Genomic DNA, 24740 nt, shown 5'->3' with positions numbered 1-24740 from the left:
ACTGACATGGAACCTTGCTAAGCTCAAGAAATTCCTTCCGTTTTGATCAACAAATCTGTGACTGATATACTTTTTCCGAAACTCAGTTGGAAAAACCCCAAGTTACTGCTCTCGGGCACAACAGAAGTCAGAGTACTCCACCAATAATAGGCAGAATCACGTAGCAAGGAGATAGTACACTTTAGGCATTCATCGGGTGTACAAGATAGCTCATCGAGTACCCGGATAGTGTTGTCCAACCAAAATTCAGCTTGCTCGGCATCGTCGCTATCCGTAGCTTTAAATTCAGTAGCCCCATGTTTTCGGATTCTGTCAACTGGGGGCTTATTTGACCTTATTTGGTCAGTTACCGGAGGTATTGTAGGTGCGGGGGTGGTATTAGTTGGGAATGGAGGTTGTGGGACAGCCGTATTAGTTCGAATGTATTGGTTGAACCAATCATTCATCACGCATAGAAAGCTTGTCTAGCTTCATCATTTGGGTTACTAGCATTAGGTTGAGAGTCTGCCGGCGCTGTCCTTGTGCGGGAGCAGGCGCTACACTCTCAAGATCATCAGCTACCTCTCGGTTGGGATCGGGATCCATTACTATAAATAAACACATTTACAATTGTCAGAAATCACCACACTATCAAGTAATCACATAAAATGGCATGTATAGCTAGACCCAACGCATTACGGTAGTCCTAGAATCGACTAAACCGTAGCTCTGATACCAATCAAATGTAACACCCCGAACCCGAGACCGACACCGGAGTCGAACACGAGGTGTTAACAGACTTAAACCCCTTATAAAAAATATTTCCCAGACATTGTCAATCTGCGTACTAGTTGCTTTAAAAATCATATCTTGAGTTTCACAACTCAAAAGTCAGTTTCGTGATTTTTCCCTGAAACTAGACTCGTATGCCCATCTACATATTTTTTTCTAGAATTTTTGGTCAGGCCAATTAGTACAGTTTATTAGTCAAAGTCTCCCATGTTACAGGGATTGACTACCCTGACCTTTGCGCATTACGACTTGGATATCTCCTTGTACAGGGCTCCAATACTGATGCCGTTTGTTTCTATAGAAACTAGACTAGAGAGGAATCTATACATATATGGTATGACTCCTAATTATCTCTGGTTAAGTTATAATGAATTTCCAAAGTCGGAACAGGGAATCCAGAAACCGTTCGGCCCTGTCTCACGAGAACCTGAATATCTCTTAACATACTGTCCGTATGATGTTTCGTTACTTTCCTATGAAAGTAGATTCATCAAGGTTTGTTTACATAATTTATTCACTATTTAATTTCATTCCTACTATTTTTAGTGATTTTCCAATCTACATCACTGCTGCTGTCAGCATCTGCCTTAAGGTAGACTTTACCTATTTCATGGTTTCCATGATTCAACTAGCCCTTTTTGCATAAATAGCACAATTTATGAAAGTGATTAACCATCCCCGTGGCCAATCCTTGTCAAGCATATCCACACCAAATGATTATAACATTATACTCAAATACATATAAGCCATTTTCGCATGGCTATCCAAAATTTATACAAGTCCAAAGGGTCCACGACCCACAACAAACGGGTAGTCCTATACATGCCATTTCGAAGTTCAACCAAAATTGTACCAAAAAGGGGGCTTTGATAGTGTGGGCGACTTGACTTCAAGTTCCCGAGTCCGATAGCTGGAGAACCAAATCTATAAAATAGAGGAGCAATGAAACGGAGTAAGCAATTTATGCTTAGTAAGTTTTGGAGCAAGGAATTCCAGCACAACAAAAGTATAGCATTCATATAGCTAAATGGATAATTTCATATGCACAAATTTACGATATCGTACTTGCTTCACATTATCAACCCTTATGTACATACACAAAAGATCAACTCAGCCAAAGGCCGGTAGCTCGTTTATCAACTGAGCGAATACTTATTTGTAAGGGCTCAACTAAATTCAAGCACATACGAAACATACCTCAATGTTGGGATGTTTCGAGAGTATTAACTGGAATTTTACAGCAAGTTCATTCATTCCCAAATCACGTACCTTCGGAATTTAACCGGATATAGCTCCTCGTTCAAATGCCTTCGGGACATAGCCCGGTTATAGTAATTCGCACAAATGCCTTCAGGACTTAACCGGGATTTAGTAACTCGCACAAATGCCTTCGGGCTTAGCCCGGAATTAGTATCTCGCACAAATGCCTTCGGGCTTAGCCCGGAATTAGTATCTCGCACAAATGCCTTCGGATCTTAGTCCGGATATTGTCACTTAGCACAAGCCTTCGGGACTTAGCCCGGACATCATTCAAATAACCATGCACATTTAACAATAAATCATGGCCTATTCGTATTTCATTTTCGTTAGCAAAACTCAACACAAGACATTTATCATTCTTGCAAATTCGGCTCAATAGCCACACAAAGAGCATGATTTTAATTTGCTTAAAACATGATCTAATCACATCATAATTTAAGCTCTCTTACTCAAGAACTTACCTCGGTGTTGTCGAACGATTCCGATAGCTATTCGACCACTTTTTCCTTCCTTTATCGGATTAGTTCCCTTTGCTCTTGACTTAATTAAACAAATAAATGATTTAATCATTGAGCATCGAAAAGAGGAACACAAGCACTTAGCCCATATTTATACATTAGACATTAAGTCACATATGTACGGAATCATGAATCAAACTCAACATTTAGCTAATTTTCCCCCTTGGCCGAATATGCATGTCTATTTTGGGGCCGATTTCAACACTTAATACATTCTACAAGTATGGTCACTTGTATTGACTAAACACCCTTTTGTTTCAAGTTCAAAACTTGGCTAATACACACATATACACACTAGTAAATCATCCTCTCCCTTTCCATCAATTTAACACATGCATTGCTCATTAACATGCAAAAGTTATATTCGGCCTTAGCACACAACTTGCTTGCCGATTCTTCTCCATTTAGCAACCAATGCACATATGTGCTCACTCAAAAATGCTAAAAAGGAGGTTCAAGAATCATCAAGCCACCATCACATGCATCATTAACAAGCTTCATATTTAGCATGCAATGGCATTAACACAAACTCCACCTAGGCCGAATCTTAACTCATCCTCATGCCTCATCACCACAACATCAAACATCAACCAAGAATGATGCATCCATGGCCGAGTGTCATTTCCATCACATAGCAAGATTTAGACCATGGGCTAGGTAGAACTCAAGCTAACAACTAAAACACGCATGCATCTCATGGAACATCATCAAACATACCTTAGCCTAGCTACATGCATGGCCGAACCTCTTCAACCTTTCTTCTTCCTTCCTCCTTAAAATTTTTGGCCAAGGATGAACCAAAGGATGAGCATTTTTTTTCTTTGTTTTTTTCTTCTAGTTTCGGCTAAATGAAGATGAGAAAGGATGAACAAAAATTTTCTCCTTTCTTTTCTTTAGCTCACGGCAATGGGGGGGGGAAACAACTACACACATTTTTTTTTGTATTCATCATACTCCTTTTCATTATTTTATGCCCATGCCCCTTATTTTATTTTTTTCCTACATACCTCACTAGGCCAACATGTTCCCAACATGTTTCCACCCATAGCATGGCCAACCACTAGCTCAAATTTTGGGTAATTTGACATGCAAACCCATCATTTTCACAACATGCATTAATAGACCATTTTAAATTAGCCTATCATATTTTCACCATGTCTCATATCAATCCCTATTTAATAATTTCTCATGCAATTGGCAAAATTGGAGAATGAAACTTCCACATACTCATGTACACACATAATAAGCATAGAATATGGAAATCAATTATTTTTATGACTCGGTTTTGTGGTCCCGAAACCACTTCCCGACTAGGGTCAATTTTGGGCTGTCACACCCCTTGCTATTTTCGGCCAAATGAAGAAGATGAGCACAATTTGCCATCTTTTTCCCTTTTAATTCATTTTAATTGCCAAATTACCAAAATGCCCCTAACTTAAAAATTTCCTATTTCACTTATCTCATGTCCATTTTTGTCCATAACTTAACCAATGGTCTAACTACCATATAAAGACCTCCAATTTAAAATTTCATAACAATTGGACACCTCTAACATGTAGAACTCAACTTTTGCACTTTTTACAATTTAGTCCTTTTGACTAAATTGAGTGCCCAAACGTCGAAATTTTGAACGAAATTTTCATGAAATCATTCCATGAAACTGTAGGCCATAAAAATATAGTAAAAATAAATTTTTTCCTCATTGGATTTGTGGTCTCAAAACCACTATTCTGACTAGGCCCAAAATCGGGATGTTACAAATTAAACCTCCGAAGAAGTATGTCGAGGCTGATCTAGTTGCTTACGCTTTAAATGTAGCTGAAGATATAGATGCAAACTAAGAGCCATCTAATTATTCTGAGGCGGTTAGTTGTGAAGACTCAGAAATTGGATGTTTGATATGCAAGAGGAGATAGAATCACTACACAAAAACAAAACATGAGATCTTGTGAAACTTCCTAAAAGTAAAAAGGTTGTTCATTGTAAATGGGTGTTTAAGAAGAAAGAGGGGACTCTAAGAGTTGAAGAACCCAGATATAAAGCAAGGCTTGTTGTAAAGGGTTACAGTCAAATTCCAGGAGTGGACTTCACAGATGTGTTCTCTCCAGTTGTGAAGCATAGTTTGATTCGAGCTTTTCTTGGTATTGTGGCCATGCATGATTTGTAGCTTGAGTAGTTAGATGTAAAAATTGTATTTTGCATGGAGAACTTGAGGATGATATTTACATGCAACAGCCAGAGGGTTCTACAGTCTCAGAAAAAGAAGACTATGTTTGCTTACTGAAAAAGTCCCTTTACGATTTGAAAGAGTCACCAAGACAATGGTATAAGAGGTTTGATTCCTTTATGACTTATCATGATTTTAAAAAAAGTAGCTTTGACAGTTGTATTTACTTTAAGAAAAGCAGTAATGGTTCTTTTGAGTATCTACTCCTTTATGTTGATGACATGTTGATAGCAGCAAAAGATAAAGGAGAGATAAGAAAGGTCAAAGCCCAACTAAGTGAAGAATTTGAGATGAAAGATTGGGACCAGCAAAGAAGATACTTGGTATGGAGATTCTCAAATATAGAAAAGCAAGTAAATTGTACCTAAGTCAGAAGGGGTACATTGAGAAAGTTCTTTGCAGATTCAATATGCAGAATGCTAAGCCTATTAGTACTCCTTTAGCATCCCATTTCAGAATTTCATCGGCTTTATCTCCATATTCAGATGATGAGATTGAGTACATGTCACATGTTTCATACTCTAGTGCAGTGGGATCTCTCATGTATGGCATGGTTTGTTCATGTCCAGATTTATCATATGCAATTAGTGCAGTTAGTAGATACATGGCGAATCCCAGTAAAGAACATTGGAAAGCAGTTCAGTGGGTTTTAAGATACTTATAAGGTACTACCAATTTTTGTTTACAGTTTGGATGAACTAGAGATGGAGTGATTGGGTATGTTGATGCTGATTTTGCTGGAGACCTCAATAGAAGAAGATCTCTCATAGGTTATGTCTTTACAATCAGAGGTTGTGCAATCAGTTGGAAAGCCACTTTACAAACTACAATCGCTTTGTCTACCACTGAAGCTGAGTACATGGCTATTACTGAGGCTTGTAAAGAAGCTATTTGGTTGAAGGGACTCTTTAGTGAACTCAATGAAGACCTTCAAATCAATACAATATTTGTGATAGTTAGAGTGCCATCTTCCTTACAAAAGATCAAATGTTTCATGAGAGAACAAAACACATTGATGTTCGGTATCATTTTGTTCGTGATATTATTGCTCGTAGTGATATTGTTGTGAGCAAAATTAGTACTCATGAAAATCCTGCAAATATGATGACTAAGTCACTTCTTATAACCAAGTTTGAGCATTGCTTAGACTTGGTTGGTGTTCATTGTTGAAGATAAACCCTTAAGGGGTTTTGTGGAAGAGCTGGAGAACTTGTTCATTGAGAGTTCGCGATGAAGAACTTGTTTATTAAGAATTTGTGTCAAGGTGGAGATTGTTTGAATTAAGTGACTTGAATCCATATTTAAATAAAATACTGTTGTAAAAAAATAAAAGACAAATCTCTATAGAATTATACTTCTTTTATTTTATTTTAGAATAAGGTTTTTTTAAACCTTATTAAACTCCATCTATTTGATATTGATTAGAGTAAGGTGTTTCACTCCTAATAGAATATGTTTTTACAAGCCTATAAATAGACATAGTGAATTTTCTTCTCCTCTACCCGTGGTTTTTCCCGAAAGGGTTTCCACGTAAAATCTGTGTGTTCTTTATTTTTATTTCTATTTCTATTTTCTTTGCAATATATTTTCATTGTCGATATTCTATTTTTACATATTTTATGCCTTGTATGTATGATTATATTGGCAACATTGCATGGTGGATCCATTGGATATAGTTAGCATGCCATACGATTTGTGAGTACTCACCATTATTTGTGATACTGTGAGCATATGGCTCTTGGTGGACTGATTTGTTTGGAGTAGATAAAGGAGTGTTGAGCTTGAGTCTCCACTCATTGGGATATTTAAGGTGCCATAAGGGAACGTGTGGCTTCGGCCCTCTCAATTCGGAAAACTGTATTTTATTTGTGGGAGTTCAGAGATCCATTTATCCAATGCATGATCACACATTTTCTTATTGCCATGGATGTATTATGCCAATATAATTTAATGTTTATGTGTTAAAAGATGATTTTACATGCCATGGAAAAATTGATTCTTAATTCTTGAAATATCATGTGATGTTATGGTGAAATGTTAACATGTGATTGGAAATTTAATGCTTAATTGCTTTAATTTATGCATGATTGGGTGCAAATTATTTGATGTTTTTACTATCATTCACTGAGTTGTTTAAACTCACACCCTCACATTTCGTGCAAAGAATTTTTGGGCGTAAGGAGTCGAGAAGTGAGTGCAAGGGCGATCCAATAATAAGGCTCGGTAGTGGCTTAAGAAATTTACTTTAGAGACTATATAAGGGCATTGTGATGCTTTTAGGACTAGTTTTATTTTACTTGTAATGGACACCGGACATTAAATTTTGGACTTTAATTTTGGTGATTTTATAATTACTTTAATACATGATTTCATGTTTAATTGATGTTTGATTTACCATATGTTGATGAGTGTTCATACGATGGTTGATAACACTGTGTATGAAACATGTAGTTTATTATAACAATATTAATTGAAGCTTACCATTGAGTGGATTGCTTGCGACTAAGGTATGTAGCTTGTGTGAATTAATTGGTGTTTGCTAAGCGTGTAATTGGGTGTTTTAATTTTGATTAATTGTTGTGTATTTTTTGTAAATAAATTAAATTGGAAATGTGTGGTTTTTTGTGGTAATTAGTTGTAGCTAATTCAAGTTTAATGGGTAAGTAAAATATGTAAAATCAGGTTATTAAAATGAATTTTTGACAAAATAGGTGCAGCGGTTTGCACATGGCTTGTGTTTTTTTTCACTCGGGCATGTCACACATCAAAATTAGGCTTAGGAGTTTTAGGGGGATTTTAGAAATTTTGGCTTAGATGAGTTGAAAATTTCATAAGTTCGGTAATTGATAATGTTTTCGACAATGGTTTTCATAAAATTAAGTCAATTTTTGAAAACAAGTTTTAAATGTCTTCAATTTAGTAAATAGGAATGATTTGTAAAGTGTCAAAATTTGGAGTCTTTATGAAGCAAATAGACCAGAATTTTAAAACCAGCCTAAAATCCCCTATTTCCCAACATGTTTCACGAAAAATTTCTCCCCAATAGCTAGTGTGTCGTTTTTGCTCTCCTCTTGCTCTACTAAGTGATTTTGAACTTTGATTCCTAAATCCTTTTGATTTTTATTATCTTTGAACCATCAATATATACTAAAACCAAGTAAATCACTCAAAACTACATCAACTTCTTCATCTTCTCCAAAACGTGGATTTTTTGTGTTGTGTCAAAACCATCGTTTTCTTGCATTCAAGGTAACTAATCATCTTTCTATTAATTTTAAATGTTATCTAGTCTCTTAAACTGAATTTTTAGCTATTGAAACGTATGATTTAGATAAAAGTAGAAATTATGGTTATTAATGGTGGATTTCGGGTTTGTTGATAAAAACTTGATTTTAAAATATTTTTCAACTCATCTTAACATGATTAGAAGCTTTCTAAAGATACTTTAAAGTTTCGTTAAGAAATTCTTGAGTTTTAACAAATTTTCGTTCTAAAGCTAAAACTTGTCGAAATATTTCGATACCTTAAAACGCGTGGCTTTGGGTAGTTTAAAGGTTGGGAATTAGTCATAGATGAACATGTAGGTGAACGGAATTTTTTTCGTGCGAAAAGATTAAGTGTACGTCGAGATATTCGAATCTAGAGTTTCTATGATAAAAATTTCGGTTAAAAAGTTAAGGTAGCTTAGGCTTATGTTTGTGACTGTTTTAATGAGTTGATGGTTGTTTGGTTGATGGTGTATTTGTATGGTTTGCCTTGTTGGAGCATTAAAGTCAGTAGGACCATCAACGAGTAGGGGTAAAGGCAAGGAAAAGCTTACCTAAGCTTTTAGCTTTCGGCAAAAGCATGCAATTTGGTGAGTGTTTGGAATAATCGCTCGCAAGCGAGTCGCTGTGTAATTGGGAATTTAGAAGTAGCCTAAACCCCTACCCTAAATTTCAAGTGTAAGTATTCTCACATTTATGATAGAATGGGTTGTATGTGTGTTGTAGAAATTAAGATTGTGGACTTATGAATATAAATGTAATGTTAGAACATATGCCATAAACATGAGATGGCTGTTGTATAGGATTATGAGGTTATGTTAAACATGTCGTGTGATAGAGATTATAATATGACATGAATGTGCATGTGCAATGAAAATGTGCAGAAAAATCAATACGTAATTATGTGTTCCTATTATAGATATTTTAGCCTTGTGATTAAATGAGACCATTGGATATAGTTGTCATGCCATAGGATTATGAGTACTCATTTACATGTGTTGTGATATTGGGGCGTTGAGGCTTAGGGATAGAACTCAGAGACATAAGGGATTGAAAGGCAAGCTCCATTCTTCGGGATATGTATGTGTGGTATGTTGGAGAGTGTTAGTTATACGCTTCACTTATGGGATATGACTGACTCAATGAGTCTATGTGTGGTGTGGAGGAGATCCATGTATCCAATGTGTGACAATAAAGTCCACTTTATATTTCATCTCAAGAGCCAATCTATCATAATTTGTACTCGTATGTGATTCTTGTGGTTAAATGCATGATTATGGGTGTGTATATGAAATTGTAGGCAAGTTGCATGTGTTAAACAACATGCTATATCTCGCCTTGATGTTGATTGATGACTTGTTTGTACAAGTGGTTACTCTGAGCATTCATTGAGCTTGTAAAGCTCACCCACTCCATTTTTACCATTGTAGATACTTAGTGTTGGTGTGAGCAGTGTGGCCGTCGAGGGGTTGCCCCAAGCTACTCTTTAGTTGTTATAATAGGTGTTATTAATTATTCTTGATTATATAAGTTAACACAAAGGGATAGACGTTTATATTGGTTTTATTGAGTATATGTTGGATTAATTATTTGCATGTTAAATATATTTAGAAGTATTTGGATTTGGAAAAGGTATTTTGAATTATTTTTTTAGTCATTTTGATGCTTGTTTAATTAAATAAATGAAACATGATGTTCAAGAACTAAGTTTGTATGATTTAAACGCAAATGTACGCTAAAGTTTTGTTAACAGAAGCAGGGGTCAATATTAAGACCTAAAAACAATACCTCTGCCTTCACGTAAGTGCAGGGAGTCAGAATACGAAATTCGTATCGATACCATAGCTCGAGTATCGATACTCAAGGTGTAATTATCGATACCCCGAGAGAGGTACCAATATTTTCCTTGTGGTATCAATACCACTAAGAAGAAATGTCGATACCTAAGATTTAGTATCGATACTTATGTAACATTTCTGGTAAACTTTTCTAAGAGGTCCCAATGTTTGATAAATGTTCATGTTTAGTTCGTTTGTTGTATGTTAGCTCAATTAAACATTAAATTGAGTTTGCATGTCTTGTAATTGGCTTAATGTATTATTTTTTAAAGCGATTAAAAAGATGCATGTTCACTTAACAAAATGTGGTCTTGATGAATATGAAGTGAGACAGTGATGTAATGTCCTAATATTCGGGCTCAACGACCAGGCCGGGTATACGGCGTTACAGGCGTGTGGGTTTTTTGGGGTTTATTTTTTGTTTTTGTAATCTAGTATTCTAATTTGCTTAATTTATAATTTAGTCCTAAAACTTGATTAGATTAATTGAAGCCTTTAATGATAGGGAAAATTGGTAATATTTTAGATTAGACTTGTAACTGGTTATGTTTGGCAGAAACACTCTTAATTTTTAATTTAAAAACGTGCTAAAAGTTTGTAAAAGTTATGATTTAGTCCCTAAGAATAAAACTTGAATTAGACATAGTAAATGAACTCGAATTAAGCTAAAAATTTTTGGGCTTGCATAATTTGAGTAAAAGAAGGTCGATAACTATTTAGAAATAAAATCGGGATAGTTTAACCTTAGGTGGTAAAATGACCCAAATACCCTTAGGTTTAAATACTTAAAAAAAGTTTCAAAATGGTTGACAAATTGCTTCCACATTAATAAATGATAGTTAATTAGTCATAAATGAGGTGTTATAAGGTTGGGGTGTGCGTTGGGTGATCGTTAGCTGGTGGGTCACTTCGGTGGCTAATATATCGCTTCAAATTCGGGCCAGTTCATCTTGGTCGAGTTTGGGGTGTCACATAATATCTTTGTGTTAAGCAAATGTTTGAAAAAGTTTTACAACATTACGATTTCTTTTAAGATGATGCATGAATCTTACATTAAACTTTGAAAACATTTGCAAGCCGTCACAACGATAATTCTTTCACCCATTGAATCAAGCTACCGTGGAGTGACCATGATCAATTAGAACAAACATGATTTTCCATCCAATTAGTACATGAACCTAATTTCTTAGGCATTCACACGCACTAATAATCGTGTAATGTTTGGCCATTATTCTAACTTAAGTAGAGCTCCGTGGGGAGTTACTTAACTAGAAAATCTTGACTGTATAACCATCAACTCAACACTTATCGCATCATAGACCACAAATGAGTCATTGTGGACAATCTCATCGAGTAGTATGTTGTGACTAGTTGTCCTCTTTGAAGACAAAACTTCTTGAAATATCGTATGATAGTACCTACCACGAAGGTCGGTAAGTCTTGACAATCCTACCGTGGGGTAGTTAAATTGCCATGCCATCATAAGAGCCCATTGATGGAGTTCGTAGGTCTTGAGTAGGGACCTTCTCCCACTCAATATCTTAAAAACATGCAAGGTTTTTTTTTTTTGGTTTCAACCATGAATGATCAATACATGCATGATAAGTGCATGTGGCATTCTCCTTAATCTATATGGCATGCCTATCTCATATATGCATGAACATACATTCTCAACCATATAATTATCAACATGCTTATCTTATAAAATTAAAAGCATAGAATTAAATGACTTTGACCAGTTAAGATTTTCATGATTCCATCATAGAAAAATAAAAAAAATTGCAAAATTACAAAATTCACCCAAAGCATATTTTGGATCTTCACTTTTGTCACCATGGACTTCTACTGTGGTACCAGTTTATATTTCTATCATTGTCATCTTTACCCACTGATTTTGTGTTGTTGTTGCTGTTGGTCGCCACCGTCGAACACCATCGACACCTACCGATTTGACTGGTTTGGGTTTGCATCGTCTCGATTAGTTTGAATGCATCTCAAATTTTCAGGTTTCACCAAGAAAAATTAGGTGACTTAATTCCTATATCCGTTTTCGGCTCAAATATTTTATTCTAAATAAATAATAAAATAAAACCCTACGTGGAGATGATAGTCCACGACCTAAAATATACATGCCCGATATAACAACAAATTACATTTAAATTTCTAAGAATCATAACTTTAGCAAAATTACTTTATCCATAATAATAAAATAATAAAATAATATCATACATACATTCCTTTCAACATGCATATAGTTACAAGAACGCCACATCTTATCAAATATAATCACACATGAAGAAGAGAGAGAATTTTGGTCTCGGTTTACACTATAAACATAGCACAACCTATCTTTGAAACCAATTGTTGGAAAAAACTCCAGTTTGAAAACGATTTTCTTGCACAATAGAAAATAAAAATTTTGAAAATCGACCTAATATTTTATATTTATAGAAATAAACCCTTGATTGAAATTGTACTTGTGTTTTTAGATAAAAAAAACCCTTGTTGTTCCCAGCTTTCAACTAGTTGATGTTTTCTGATATTCTCATACCACGAATTGCTTTGAGTGTGGGCTCAAGTGATTCAAATGAAACAAAAATAGAAATAATTTTCTTTTCTGTTGTGGTGAAAATGAAAATTCTCTTATCAAATAAAAACCGAAAGAATCATTATTCTGGAAAATATATTTAATTCTTAGAGAATAAAGTCTCCTTATTTCCAGATAGAATAACAATATCTGAAAGTTGTGTTAATAGCTCTACTAGTGCCATCTTTTTATAAGGAGAGAAGGTGGAACCCCTATTGAGCTAGAGAAGTTTATTTCAAAATAGAAAAAACACTTCCTACTTAGAAGAGGATTAGGGTGGGCAGCACACCCCTAGTACTCCTACTAGGGTTGCTGCCCTTTCATAATCCATGAAGGGGTTTTGGGCCTCTCTCACATCGACCCAAACATTTTGACCCAACATTTTGTAATCTGATCCAACCTGATTTTGTTTTTCTATTTCCCAAAATAAACTTCTATATTTATATTTAATTAAATAATTTTTCATCCCAATTTTACCCCTAATAAAATTTACAAGAAAATATATTTAATATTTCACCATTCAACTTGTTCATTATCATCATATAATTTATTTTCATTTTCGAGCTTTAAAATAGCTCAAAAACATAAACTCAATCTTTCGATCATTTTTTAGAATTCCTTGTTCATTTCTAAATGAATTGATTTCTCATTTTCATTTCCATTTTCATTTCCATTTTGAGAAAACCACATTCATCCAAAATATTCCATTTTCTTCATTTTCATTTTGGAGACAACCATAATCATTTCCTGAATGTTTCCTATTTCTCCATTTCTCCATTTCTATTCATTTTTGTTCATTTGATTCATCATGCAATCTATTTTTGGTTTCAATGAGCTAGCAGGGGGACCGATTAAACATATGCAATTGAGACTTAAATGATTTATAATTAAGTTTTATCTTTTCACCTATTAATTATAAACTAATTTTGTCATTCCACTATAGTATCGTGACTGAGCTCTCCTCAACAACATACCATTAATTATAAACTAATTTATGTCATGGTAACCATTACATCTTCCTTCATGAAAAGTCAGTCACTCTCAAATAGTGATCAAGTCATCCATCACAAAGATAAATGAATCATGGCCATGTTTACTTTTCATCAACCACGTAATGCCAATGATAGGATATCATTTACCCATGTCTCGGGCTATGAATTCACTATTGTTAATGATGCTGCATACTGCAGAAGTTGTACACCCAACGCACCAGCTTTCGGTACCTTATCTTTTTGAACTCAGGCTTTTACTTACATCAAAGTGTATGAGTCACGTATACATAGTCCATCATCCATTTAGGATTTAGGTCTACCACATAATGAATTTTCCTATTAAATAAATCCATAAACATATTCAGGATCTATTCTTCTTAGGTCTAGTATGATATACAGTCAGTCTAGTTAGTCACATTTATGTCTCTATCTTTTGAGACTCATTCACTCCGATGTCCAAGACAAAGTATCCCCCCAATTGGACTCGATAGATGACATATTATTCTTTCAATCGATTTCCTCATTTTCAATTAGACTAAGGACATGTTTAGGTTCGTCTACTAATATAAGTTGTATTTCTTTAACACGATCCAATCACGTTATACCACTTAGTATTAGTTTAAACATTAGACAACCAATGAGAAACATTTGCTTCAAATTTTCGTTGCGTTAAAAAACCATATGAGGAAAGTTATACAAATTATTAATGTAATTCATGAATAATTCTATTAACCAATTTGTTTGAAAAAATTACAAGTGTACACTGACGAAAATACTACACTTAGGGCATTGGATCCAAAAATTGTGTGATAATGTATAGTATTGATTTGGTATATAAATATATTTTTATAGACTAAGAGTTGGACCAAAGTGGAGCTAGAAGAGGATAAGAAAAAATTGCAAATTAGGCTTTTCAAAATCTCCCCGTTTTGTGTTTTGAAAAGGTAAGTTCTTATGAAAATTACTAGCTTTACTTAGTTAATATGTTTGCTTGTGTTTATTCCATTTTTATCTATGTTTGAACATGATTTTAAATGTTGAAAAAGTTGGCTTACATGGATAGAAAACGAGTTGGAATTGGATTAGATTGAAATGAAATAGGATTGGTGGTTGATATATGATAATACAGGGTATGGATATAAAGATATGAATGATTACAATGTATAAATATGAAAATATGATTGGTTGATGCCCATGTGAACATAGTAAAAATTTAAGATACAATTGGCATGCTAATAGGACTATATGTGCACTTGTGGATGAGAAAGTTGATGATATAAATATTATGATAGGTTATTTCGAGATCTAGCATCTGTTGTGGGTCATCGAATATTCTTTGTCTCTATCAAAACTTTGGTATGGTGGAGGGATGTAATTGAAATTGTTTAAACATTTGATACCTACAGGATTTGCAGTTCAATGCCTTGGTGTGGTGTAGTTTAAGCTCACATGAGCTATCCTGGTGTGGTGTAGTTCACCCGTTTATTGATCGCTACCAAATGTGTGAATGTTTGGAATGGAAATGTTGCAACAAAAAGATATATAATAAAACAGTAGTGTCTGCAAGTATATAGGTCAAATTGTAATATAATATTGTACAATGGGGTATAGGAAGTACTCTGAGGATCGTACCCAAGGGAGGATGGATTAAACTTAGTATTATATTCTACAGCAAAGGTCTAAATAATAACTAGAAATTATATTATGAAAAATAAAAATGAAATTTAAGATCATAAAATAAACTAAATTTATTGAAAAGAAATTATTAATTAACAAAATATCAAATAATAGATAGAAGATTAACTCACTTAACTATTTTTAATTAACTTCAAAACTCGAGTTTTAGTGAATTAGCTAATAACTAACCAATTATTACCTTTCAACCTCTAACTGATTAATTAATCGGTAAAAACCAACTTATCTTTCAACCTTGCAGTTTAAAACCGAGATAAATTATGAGGTGCTCAATAGACTTATCCTTTCGACCTATCTACCTAGATTACTTCCTAGGATCGTCAATCCTAGGGTTTAAGCATGCACAATTTAAGCCAACCAATTCTAGGATAAACCCTCATTTTTCCGTTAATTACTCTCACATCCTCTCGTTAATCTCTCTAAAGGAATTAGCTACTCATGAATCTAAAAATCATTTTCTCTACAAATAATCATTAAAAATAGACAAATTAAATTAAAATGAGAGGAGAATACAAATTGATCTGTTTGAGATACTGGATGGGCTTGGTTGTGAAACTTCCTATAATAACTATCGAAATATCAGTGATTGCAAGAGAAAAATATTGAAGTATTAATTAAAAAAAAGGCTTGGACTCAAATCAAATCCAAGTTAGAAACAAGAAAATAAATTGTTTTGAAACTGAAATAAAAATCTAATTAAAAACTAAATCTAATGTCTAAACTTAACTAATGGCATCCTAACTCCCTCCCATAGCTCTAAGCCTTGCTATCTATAGGCACCATTACTTGTCATAACTAGGTCAAATGCAAGCCTTAAAATTGATAAGTTTGATTATGTGGATGAAAACACCCTTAATTAACTTTTGGGCCTCGTCAATGCTGTGTTGTGACACAAAACTTCGAACTTAGAGTTTGGAGCTCATTCTATCGTGTTGTGACCCCAAGAGCTTGTGTTGTGACCCGATTGTCATTCCTGATGCTTTTAGGCATGAAAATAGGTATCCTGCTCACTCTGTAACACCCCCACCCAATCAGTTCGACGGATCTAGGTACGGTTGTCACAACATAACCGACTATTGCACACATTCAAAAATTCACTACATTTAAGAGTCAAACTATATTTCCTATTTATATACAAAATGTACAAAAACCTTCTGTTACGGACCCTTATTGTCTGAAATGCTCAGTCACAGTCACTGAATGACCATTTGGGTCCACGAGTTCTCTTTCTTACCTTCTGGTTCCCACAGAACTATCCATTTCACTGATACCCTTATACTAGTTCTTTCCCCTAAGAGTGGAATAGTCTTGATAGACACTTCTGTCATTCCGTATATTCTTCCTTATCAACAAGTTCTAAACAACCCCACTCTTTTATCATAGGCAAGACCGACTATCCTTGTCGACTAGTTGGTGTACTCTCGATCCATTACCAACTTGGTGGGGTTCCCAAACACCCTTGGGAAATTCTTAATGGGGGATCCTTATCCGTTGACCTTGGTTAAGCCTTTTGACCGCCTTCAGATGTACTAACGCCCAAAGTGTGAATACTACATTAAAATATAGAATTACAATGAGGTTTCCACAAGTACGGGTCTAGTTGTAATATAGTTTTACAACAGAATGGGTGAGTACTCTAAGGATCATACCTAATGGAGGCGAAAGCTAGATCAATTTTAACCTACACACTAAAAGATCTAATTAATACTTTAATTAAGTTATAGTATGCGAACGTATATAAGATATTTTTGGGAGTTTTAAATTACTAATAACAAGAACATAAAAGAAAAAACTAAATTTCAAGAGATAGAAAAGTAGAAGGAATCAAATCCAATGATGGGTGATTAGCATACTTCAGCAATCCCAATCAACTGTCGTTTTGGACTCCTCATCAACCAACTAGTCACTACCCTAGTAGGATCTTCTGGTCTTCCACTAACATAATGAGTCAATAATGACTAATTATCTTCCGATATCATAGTCCAGACCAGTTTGGGGTGAAGGTGTTCACGGATGGGCAATACCAATTTTGGCTTAATTCCCACCTTGATGACTTCCTGGGGTTGTAAGGCCTAAAGTTTGTTTCACACTGTTTCTTTCCCAAACAGTTGATCCATTGAGTAAACCTACAAAATAGTTAATAGGTCATGCCTCCACTCGGTAATCCCTCATAGAAGGTTTAGTTCCTTATGACTTTCATAAACAATATGAAATAGATGAAACAATAAAGCATGGTGAATGAATTGAAGTGTAGAGTTTAAGAATAGCCTGATTTATATAAATAATAACACAAATCCTCAAAATTTGGTCGCCTTTACTAATCAGATCTCTTAAAGAAAAGCAACGAATAAATAACTAAACCTAAGGGAGAAAGAAAATGAAACTAAATCTAAAGAGAGAATCTAGGTTAATGGAATGGTGTTCATAACATATGCCAAATGAGCCTATTTATAGCCTTCAAGTGGCTGTTGTCCTTAGCCCTAAGTTAACTGACCTTCCCGAGCTTTAAGTTCTATTGTGGGGACCAAAACACTCTTGCTTTGTGTTTAATTTTCTATCTAAATTTGATGTCACGACACACTTGGACCTGTGTTAGGACATAAAAGTCAATATGCTCCTATTTTGGATGTGTTCAAGGGCATGCCGCGACATCCTTAGTCAGTGTCGCAACATCAAAGGCAACTTTGTACTTTCTCTATTCTACTCTCCATGTTGCGACATCAGATCTCTCGTATTGTTACATAACATCTAGTATCGGCCTAAAATACCTTCTAATGGTCTCTTACACACTCACGAAGTACATTAGCTTTCTCTTAGACCTCATTCGACCCTTAAGGTTAATAAAATACTTATTTCACACATTTTATTTAGGCTCCTTAAGTGTAAAAACTAGTTTAATCTGCTACACCGAATTATGAAAAATCAAACTCCTCTACACTTAAGTCATAGCTTGCCCTCAAGCAACAAAAAGAAAAGACAATAAAATGATGACCCTTGAGAAAATATGATACAAGTATTAACTTCAGAGCATACGACTTTGCATTTCATACTTACAAACAATCTTAGCATAATGAGTAGTTGAGTTACCACTTTTGACCACAAACATCTAAGTTCATTATGTTACAAAGTATATAAATATTATGGGTCTCACCTGTAGGAATCCATCAACAAATCATATAAGTACTTTGATTATCAGAGCAGGATATAAATATTCATTTATGCATATGTTCAGTATGATGTCCATTCATGTATAAGGATATTTTAAGTCAAATAAGACTTTTCAACTTGTAACATTCTGAGGCTTAGGACAGGTATGAAATTCAAAAATAGTAAGCATAAAAATGGTTACAAACACGAAAATAGTTTGGCACATTGCATTGGTCCATATTCTTCCCTCCATAGTGACCCTTACCTGCTCACCCCCTTATTTCTCCTTCTCTCACCTTCCTTGTCTCTCTATATATAGTAAGTCATAGCATGACATAGTAACTATGGCTAGCCTTACAAGTTTTTATGCACTAATGAATGAGTTTTTCTTTGCTTTATGACTTTGTGATTTTTCTCCTTTCTTGAAATACATATCACTTATGAATGCTTTTTCACTAATTTAGGACATTTCCTACTCGTACTAATTTCCTTTTTGGATTTTTCCTTTTGTTCACACATTAGGCTATTTTATAGTTCCTATATCACACCAATCTTTCCTATTTCACTCTATTTTTCAACTCCAGCGAGATGTATCTACTTAACTCTCAATACATATGGTCAGACGTCTATAATCGTGTAGTGTAGGACCAAAGAAAAAGGGAAAATACAAATTAACTTTTTTCAAGCTCGAGGCTTGCAATGGGTTTCATCAAGAAGTGTCAACAGGCTCAAAAATTGGTACTAAAGGTGGAAAAGAAATAGGAAACTTTTTGGATCTGGATGTGTTCCAAACAATGTCTTAGGTCATCCCTAAATATCTCAATATGCACACATTTAATCAACAAAACAAATACAAATTCAACCATTTATCATTCATACTAGCATGCTCATTTCCTTGTATTTTCTCTATCACTTGGTACAAATGATGACTTAATACCTATGGATAGTGTAACATATAGAACTTTAGTAGTCTAATAATAAAAATTTTAAAATCTCCTATCATCATGCCAAACTTATTCATAACCACAAGCAACCTATGTACATGCTCCTAACCAAGCACTTCTATTTCTACAAGCTCAACTACACAAAAGACAAGAAAAAATTAAAGAAAATGTAAAAATTTAAAGAAAATTTTCTATGTTACCCCCTACACTTTAGTTGACACATTCCTTAATGTGTTGTTTATAAAAATTAGGAAAGAAAGTACCCGATTGATCGTGGTTGCTCTAACGACTAATGGTGGGTGCTTCAAAATTTGTGTTGGGTTCCTACATAGAAAACAAAGTGCAACAGAACATAAAATCTATTTACTAATCCTACTCCTACAAAGTCCAAATTAAAATACTCCAAAAATTAATACAAGTTTTAAAAAAAATGTCCAATCTCCTTCCTCAAAATCCATCTCCTTGCTTCCATCATCCTCCTTACTCTTTTTTCTTTCATGTGCCTCTTCTTCTTGCTACATACTTATTGTCCTGAACATCTCAAGTGTATAATTAGGGACCCAAATGTTATTTTACCTCACAAATTCTTGGAATATTGGTCCTGACTCTTGCATCTACTATATCATCCAATCAAGCTTTAGATGAATACTTTCACTGATTTCTTATTGAGCTCGTGTCAACCCTTGAGACGAAACCGGTGTAGCCCTCACTTCTTATTGTCGCTTGTTCTAATCCTTTATTTGTTTCACCCAGAACTTTATGTACTATTGGAATAACATGTCACCAATAATACTTTGGGAAGGTTTCATTGACTGCTCAATGGATAACATAGATACACCTTCCTTTTTTGCATAGAGCCGTTACTAGATGGGGAAAGAAAATGCCCACCTTCTGGCTACTAGTGCATCTTTTCATGTTCTGGTGGATCCATTTACCGATACATACCTACTTTTTTTATAAAATAGCATAAAGTAATACTACACTAAAGGTATTAACATTAGAAACATTTAGAGCATGTACTATTCTCGTGCACACAAATTGAATCCACATCTTAGCCTTTAGAAACATGATAGCTTGATGAAAGGATACAAGAACATTGGTACCTGAACGATATTTCCATTCATCCCTTTCTTCAGTTAAAAAATTTATAATGTTATCCATATCCATGTCTTGGAAATATTTCAAATCGGTTTAGTCAATAAAAACATTTTTATAGTATGGAGCACTATAAAAGTCGTAAATAATTCGAGGGGTTACTCTCACTTCTATCCCTCGCACAAGTGATTCCCATATATGACCTTCAGTACTTTTAATCTCGTGGTCCAGTAAATATGTGTAAAATTCCTGAACCACAGGGACCACAACACTATATTTAGGGATCATCCAAAAGTGTTCCAACCTATGATATCTATCTAAGGGCCATATCTCCTTACACAAAACCATTAATGGATTAAACCCCCTCTCTTAGATACAGGTTTTTCTTTCAAGTTTAATAAAATATTTTCCAATATCTGGGTTTGCAAAATTAGGGAGGTTTGGACCCATTGATGGCCCTGTTTCCATAGTTCGCCTAACTTTCCTAGGAGGCATGGTATTTCAATCCTCATGAAGTACTTAAACAAACAATTCAATGGACCAGTACAAAGTTGAGTTTAGGAACCCTTAACCTTAGATATATAATCAGAGTTCGTCTAGATTCCTTACTTTCGCATGATGTTCTTGTTCCTTGTTTCTTTAATGATGATAGAAGAGTTTTTTGATGAAGAAAAATATTTGAGAGGTTGGGGGTTTAGGGTTTAAGGTTGGAGATGGTATTTTCAAAATATGAATGTAAAGGATGTTAGTCTAGGTTTAGTAAAAGAGTTAAGGAGTTTTTAGGTTAGAAAATAGGTGTTTTAAAGTGCTAAAATCGGGTAAATTAAGGGTTAAGCCACCAGGTTGCGCGATTGGGTTGGGTCAACCCTGTAGAAAATTACAGTGATGCCATGACACAGGGGTTCCATGTCGCGACACGTTTATCAGGTTAAAGGTCTGAAAGAAACTGTTTGCTATGTCGTGACTCATTGGGATGCTGTCGCAACACTGACTCTATTTTGGCTAAAAACTCCAGCTTTAAGGATGTTTTGGTTTAGAGATGAGCTTACATCAAGTAAAAGTTAAAATCTAAACTAGGTGATTAGTTAAATATACAATAGTTTACAAAATTTAAGCAACAATTCAACTAATTTTTAAGTTCTATTGCCAGATTTATCCGATAGTGTCATCAATTCACTAATGGATGATTTTCCTGTTCTATCAGCATTGGTCCATTGTCCATCGTGCCATTCCACCTGTGCCCGTTTGTCCCCTTTTTTTTGTAAACTTGTTTATTTTTTCTATTTGCATAAAAGGAATCATGTCCCTTAACTCGGGGATTTTAGAAATAAATAATTTTTACATTGTTCCCCTAATTTCCTCTGATCTTTCTCACTCGATTGATGACCACATTTAAAAGTTTCAATCACACCATTAATTTTCATAGTTAATTCATTCTTTTCTAAATCAATGGTGGGTCAAGAAGTGGCTAAAAAGGATTTCCTAATAAGATCAGTATCTCACGATCTTCTTTGAAATTAAGCACCACAAAGTTTACAAGGATAATGAAACTTCATACTTTAACTAACGCATAGGAATCATTTAAAGTAACTTATTCTACTACCTTAATTTTCTTACGCCTAGCCATCATCTCCTTTAAAAACTTAGCGTACTTAGGAACCTTTTAAATTACCTCAATTAAAGGTAGATTAACATTTAATGTTTTAAACAGGTTTAGGAAACTTAAAAATTCGTCCTCATCCCACTTTTATTTTTCTTCTAATCTTGAAAGGCATGGGATTTTTGCATCGAAAGACTCTTTAGTTATTTCCTTCTTTGTCTCTGCTGCCAGTGTGGTTACCTCCTTCGATTGTAGCTCTTCTTCTGCTTCTAGGGGTACTTCTTGAGGATCGTCATTCTTCTCTGCAATTTTCTCTGAAGTGGTGGTTTCTGGGCTACTCAATACTTTGCTTGATCGGAGTGCAATTGCTTTCACATGCTCCTTACCTTCTCTCTATGGATTATCTTTCGTGTTGGTGGGAATACCTATGGTAATTTTTCTTTTGATGTCACCAACCATGCTCATCAATTGACTCATTTGATCCTCAACTGTAGTCAATGTTCTTGTTGAATTGGTGCACTCAGGCTGCACTTGTTTGACATCAGTTCGCATTGACTTCATTTCTCCCTCAATTATGTTCATTCGTTGACCACATACAGTATGTTCACTAAAGTTGGCCCTATCCTGAGGTTTTTACAAATAAGGAGGTTTGTAATTAGAATTTTTAACTTGATTTAAACTATTACCTCCTCCTTGGTTTCCATTCCATCTCAGGTTTGGATAATCCCTCTGGCCGGGATTGTATGTATTCAAATAAGAGTTTAAATCCCTATTCCCAATGTAGTTTATATCCTTAGCAAGATTGTTGATATAATGGAAGAGTGGCTTATCTCCTCTATACATAGATGGTGTAGAAGCAGATTCAATACAGTTAAGTCTATCCACTATTTCCTGATACTTATCATCCTTCTGTATCATTTTGACTATAGTAGGTTTCTAGCCATATGTGAAGCGTTCAATTGGCCACTGACAGGAGTTTAGTGCCATGCTCTCAATGATTTCATACACACCCTTGTACTTTCTGTTCATAAGGGCTTCTTATGCTCCTCTGTTTAGTCTAGATCATGCATTTGCATCCAACCCATTATAAAATACCTTCAGTCACATCCACTCAGAAAATCTGTGGTGCGAGCATTTTTAAATAAACATTGTGAAATGTTCCCACACCTCATAATAACTTTCTTCCTCCATCTATCTAAATACAACAATCTCTCTTCTTAGTTAATTTGCTTTGCTGATTGGAAAAACCTTCTGTAAGAACTTTCCAGTTAGTTCATCCCATGTCATGATAGAACCTGGTGCCTGCGAGTCTCACCAAGAAAAAGCATTATCAATCAAGGAGAAAAGGAACAGTTGAAGAAGAATAGCGTCATCAGTGGCCCTTTTATATTTAAAAGTGTCATAGAGTTGGAGAAACTGTTTTAAATGTATATTAGGGTCCTCTGTCATTCTGCCCCTAAACTGTAGATTGTTTTGGATAATCTAAATCATAGCCGGTTTTATCTCGAAATTATTAGTTGTAATTGTCGACCTTGCTATACTTTCTTGAAACATATCCAGGCTTAGTAAGGCATAATCCCTTAGGGTTCTCTTATTTCGAGCCATATATATGTTTGAGGGTAGCTATGGTGCTCTTGAATTTCCTAGGGCGTTATTGTCAACATCGTCAAATAGTGGATTTTCATGTGGTACGTCACCTACAACAAGTGATGGATCTTGTATCTACTACTGTTGCTAATGATAATTTCTTTGGATTATTCTCTCTCGATCTGTGGCTGCTACAATAGGCATGCCCCTACTACGAGTCATATACTAACTTAGAAAGAAGAGATTAGTAACAATAAATAAAATCATATCTATAATTGAGAAATTTCCTAATTATTCTTTTACATGCAAATTTAAAATTAACCTAATGGCGTTGCCTCCCCAACAAAGATGCCAACAACTTGACCACCTCTGGATTTATTAATGTCCAGAGTGTGAATACTACATTAAAATATAGAATTACGAGGTGGGGTCTGCAAGTACATGGGTCTAGTTGTAATATATTTTTACAACGTAGTGGGTGAGTACTTCGAGGATTGTACCCAAATGAGGCGAAGGCTAGATCAATTTCAATCTACACACTAAAAAATCTAATTAATACTTTAATCAAGTTATAGTACGGTAACATAAATAAGAGATTTTTGGGAGTTTTATAGTACTAGACATGAAGGTTTGATTGACCCTGGGTCTACCCATCTTACATATGTACTAAGGTCATATAGGGTCTTAGTCTTAAGGTAGAGTATTCTGAGATGAATGTATTGGTAACAAATCTTTTGGGTCAAAGTACAGTAATGAATAAGTTAATTAAAAATTTTCCTTTATCTATTGACGAGCATATGTTTTTGGTGGACCTATTATTGTTGAGTTTCCACGAGTTTCATACTACTTTAGGGTTAGATTGGTTGACTAAGCATAATTTTATGGTTGACTAATGATCTAGAAGTGTACGCCTTGCAAGCGTTGAGGGTGAAGAAATATTGTTGTCTGGTAAATAGTCAGAATTGACGAACATAATTATTTATGCCATGTCCGCTAAGAATTTGTATGTTCAGGGCGTAGATGCCTATCTGGCATATATCTTGGAAAATCCCGAGTCTAGAAGTGAAATCATCCAAGTACTGGTAGTGAGGGAATTTTTGGATGTGTTTCCTGATGAACTACCTGGTATGCCCCTAAAAGAGACTTGATAGAGTTGGAACTCGGGACAACCCCTATATCGTGCATGTCCTATAGAATGACGCCGTTAAAGCTT

At 34.8% G+C, this 24740-nt stretch overlaps 1 non-coding gene across 1 annotated transcript; it reads left to right on the top strand.

Annotated features, from left to right (window-relative positions):
- The first annotated feature begins 23057 nt into the window (after positions 1-23057).
- Positions 23058-23164, top strand: LOC121221510 (small nucleolar RNA R71). The gene has a single exon (XR_005918901.1). It is a non-coding gene; the product is annotated as a small nucleolar RNA R71 (small nucleolar RNA).
- The last annotated feature ends 1576 nt before the right edge of the window (positions 23165-24740 follow it).

The sequence above is a fragment of the Gossypium hirsutum genome, chromosome D09 (assembly GCF_007990345.1).
Source record: "Gossypium hirsutum isolate 1008001.06 chromosome D09, Gossypium_hirsutum_v2.1, whole genome shotgun sequence".
NCBI classification, from domain to species: Eukaryota; Viridiplantae; Streptophyta; class Magnoliopsida; order Malvales; family Malvaceae; genus Gossypium; species Gossypium hirsutum.
This window is presented reverse-complemented; position numbering and strand designations above follow the sequence as displayed.